Genomic DNA, 4,430 nt, shown 5'->3' on the forward strand with positions numbered 1-4,430 from the left:
GCTTGCTCGTTCCCGCCACCTGGCTAGCTTACACCTGAAATAACCACACAGAAACTGTATTAATTAAAACACTGCCTGGCCCATTAGCTCTAACTTCTTACTGGCTAACTCTTACATCTTAGTTTAACCCATCTCTATTAATCTGTGTATCACCACATGGCAGTGACTTACCAGAAGTCTAACCAATGTCTGTCTCAGGTGGCGGATCCATGGCTTCTCTCTGACTCTGCTTTCTTCCCCCCAGAATTCAGTTCTGTTTTCCTCACCTACCTAAGTTCTGCAACATCAAAAGGCCAAGGTAGTTTCTTTATTCATCAACCAATGAAAGCAACACATAAACAGAAGGACCTCCTACACCACCCTACTTCTTGGGAATATAGGCATTGTTTTCTCTAAACTGCCTCCTGTTGTCTGGGAGTGATGCCTCCCCAGGGGATCCTGGGGAGATTATGGTCAAATCCAAAGTAAATTAGCTATAACATTTGTTGTCCAGTCTCTATGTGTTGGGAAAGTACAAGTTCATCTGAAGTTCTGGCTAGAATAGTTTGTGAGGCTGGACCATCTCCACTTGCAAGTGTGAAGCTGTTCTAGATGCAGAACTCTGAAGAAACTGCAGCAGAGGTACTCTGAAAAGCTGGATCACCCGAGTCACCCATTTTCATTGGTGTCTGTCATGGGAACTCCTTCAGCCAATAGCCTTTAAGATAACAGCCCACTTGGACATGGTGTCTTATATTATAAATGCAGCATAGGCATATTTATCAGTATTTAACCAGGCACCAAATGATTGTATCTCTCCACTGCCGGCCCCATCTCTCCACCATGCAGCCACAGTCATGACAGCAGCTGGTTAATAAAGATTATTACAAGTACAATAATTTACTGAAATCTCCTAATAAAGAAAAGTGAATTAATAAAATTGAAAAGTATATGATTGCAGATAATATAACCATTCTGGAATTTAATAACCTTTTTGTTTATACCATGGAATGTATTCTGCAAGGCTCCTACGGCTTTTCTGATGCATTCATTTATTGGATATTGGGACTTGGTTTTCTTTTTCATATTACATCTAAAGAAAATGGTTTGATAACAGAGCCAAGAATGAGGCACTTTTATAAATGATACAGTCTTTACAGACTATTAATGAACAGTTAGCAGACAGGATTAATACCATGTAAAATCAAAAGTTAGCTGAAAAAAATTAATATCATTGATAAGTATAACATTAATTTGACAGACAAAATTAAATCCGTGTCAAAGGATATTGAGAAATTATCTAAAAGAATTCATGCTGTTGAATATGACAAACAAAACCTGTTTTAAAAAGTTATGATAGGTTAGCATATAGAGTATCTCTCTAGGAAGGCAATATGCACACTATCCAAATAATGTCTATGGATGAGATGTTATCTTTAAAGGAAAAACTTCATACCTTGGAATCACTTGTGTAGAATGAGGACCAGAGGCTAGGTACATCAATGAGATTACTAGAAGTATATATAGGTCAAGAGATTCAGGGTTTACAAAAGGCAGTGTAAAAAAAATTAGAAACAATTGAGGAAATTATCAGAGCTGATGAAGGTACAAGGATAGGAGTTAATATCACCAGTATATGTCGGAGTCAGAGATGACTTACCCAGGGTTTTAGTTTCCTACTACCCTCTAATCACCTCTGAAAAAGCATCAAGTTCTAAATGCCCAAAAGGATCCAAGGAATGTAGATGAAAACCTATAGGTATGAATGATCTAAAAGAAATTAAGCAAGCAGTAGTATCTTATGGCTTGCATTCAACATTTGTCAGGAAGATGGTAAAGACATGGGCTTCCACCAATAAGACTGCTCCACATGATAAGTTTTAATTGGTTTCAGTGGTCCTGGAAAACAGGCCACAACTGCTGTGGAAATGCTATTGGTGAGAAGATGAAGAAATTTTAGAACAACAGAGAAAACCAAAAGGATTTGAGGCTTCCCAAGATCAAATTCTTGGCGAAGGCACTTATGCTGATCTGCCAGATCAAGCTCTTTATGATGAACACATCTTGCCCTATGCCACACAACAGCCTTAAATGCTTGGGACAGGATTCAAGAACTAGGAAAATGAATTAAATAATATATTTTGGTTAAACAGGGCCAGAGAGAACTCTTTAATGACTTCTTACAAAGATTAACTAAAGCTGTACAAAGAGGAGTAACAGACCCAGAAACAAGACAAGTACCTTTTGAATCTCTGGCTTTTGAAAATGCCAACTTAGAATGGAAAAGATACTTGGGCCTTTAAAGGTTAGATCAGCATCACTGGGTGAATGGATCCTGCATAAAATTAACATTGAGACAGTTGGCTATAGTACTGCCCCTGGTCATGCTCCTTGGCATGCACACAAATCCACATATTTGTCTGAGCATCTTTCTTTTTATGTTGGATAGACATCACTATATTTATCAGCCTTACCATTTTATTTCTCATGGTGTTGGGAATTGATCCCAAGGACTTATGCATGCTCAGCCAGCATGCTGCAGTCCTCCATGCATCAGAGTGTATGAGTGTGAATTCATATGTTCATTATGTAGGCATGTATTTATAGTATAGATGCATTTCTGAATAGGCATGTGTGTGGTGTGTAGGTGAATGTTGTGTATGCATGTATATGTGCATGTGTCTGTGTGCAGGTACCTCTGTGTATGTTTCTATGTGTGTGCACCTGTGTCTATGAATGTGTGTGTGTGTGTGAGCGTATGTCTGTGTCTATATGTCTGTCTGTGGGTTTTAGCATGTATCTGTGTGCATGTATCTCTGTGTGTGCATGGGTCTCTCTGTGTGTGAATGCATGTGGCTCTATGTGTGTACATGTGTGACTGTGTGTGTGAATGTCTATGTTTTTGTCTGCCTCTGTGTTTGCATGCATCCTAATAAGTGTACATGTATCTTGTGTGAGCATTTGTGTGTGTGCATGTGCATGCATTTATATCTAGTGTTTATGTGTCTATGTGTGTGTGTATGTGTCCGTGTGCACACATCTGTGTATGCATGTGTCCACAGGTGTGGGTGTGTGGCATGTGTGTCTGAGTGTATATCTCTATGCTGTACATATATGGGAGGGTGCGAGCACTCTTGTGTTGATGCTACTGCCTGTAAATTTGCCTGTGGAAGCCGGGCGGTGGTGGTGCACGCCTTTAATCCCAGCACTTGGGAGGCACAGGCAGGCGGATCTCTGTGACTTCGAGACCAGCCTGGTCTACAAGAGCTAGTTCCAGGACAGGCTCCAAAACCACAGAGAAACCCTGTCTCGAAAAACCAAAAAAAAATTTGCCTGTGGATACTAGAGGTCAATCTGCAGTATCTTCCAAAGTCCTCCTCCCTGATATTTTTACTTTATGTGCATTGGAGTTTTGCCTGTTTGTCTGTCCATGTGAGGGTGTCAGATCGTAGAGTTAGACAGACAGCTGTGAGCTGCCATCTGAGTGCTAGAATTCAACCTAGTCCTCTGGAAGAACAGCTGGTATTCTTAAATGCTGAGCCATCTCTGCAGCCCCCACATTATTAAGACTATGACTATTAATATTACTATTATGAGAACCTGGAGCTAGTCCATTAAGGAAGAGTAGCCGGCCAGTGATTTCCCAGGATGGACCAGTTCCTGCCACCACAGCAGTGGATACTGTCATGCATCACCAAGCCCAGGCCTGCATAGGTACTAGAATCTGAACTCAGATCTTTCTGCCTCCGCAGCAAGCTCTTTTACACCAGAGCCATCTCCCAAGCTGCCTCATGCCATTTTGCCTGCACATAGTCTCAGAAGATGAAGAAAAAAAGACATGAAGCACGTGGTATTTCTCTTTCATTAAACTTAGATAATTTCTGTCCTTGAACATTTCGTTTTCTTTTCTCTGTGTTTTGGATCCACTATACAGATTTCCAGAAGTGCTCTACCACCTGACATTCCCATGAAGAGAAGCTGGAGGGCCCAGTCCCTGCAGCCCAAGCCTGCCTGTCACCCTCCAAATGCTGCAGCATTTCTAGCTTCTGGGGTCCCCAGTCCTTCCTGGAACACCTATGGTAGGTGAAGGTCACAGACCTGTGGGCTGAACCATCTCTCAGTACACTACAAATGACAGCCAACATAGCACTGGCATAAAGAAAGAACTTGCAAAGTTCAAGGATCGCTCTACCATCCTCCTGCCTGGCCCCATCCTGGCACCTTGCTTGTGGTGAGAGAAGCCATCCTGTGCCTGGCCCAGTGGAGCTGAAATCCTAGTAAGTAGAGATGATATCTTTGACCCCTGCCCCTGGCCTCAAACATGCGATAAACAAATGCTTTACAACTGAGCTACATCCATGACTCAGCAGTAGCTCTGGGTTTCTGCTTTCTTGTTTATTTCTTTCTCTTTAGAACACATTGGGTTGTTTGTTTTGTTTTTGTTGGTTTTT

This window comes from Microtus ochrogaster, chromosome 15, assembly GCF_000317375.1.
Source record: "Microtus ochrogaster isolate Prairie Vole_2 chromosome 15, MicOch1.0, whole genome shotgun sequence".
NCBI classification, from domain to species: Eukaryota; Metazoa; Chordata; class Mammalia; order Rodentia; family Cricetidae; genus Microtus; species Microtus ochrogaster.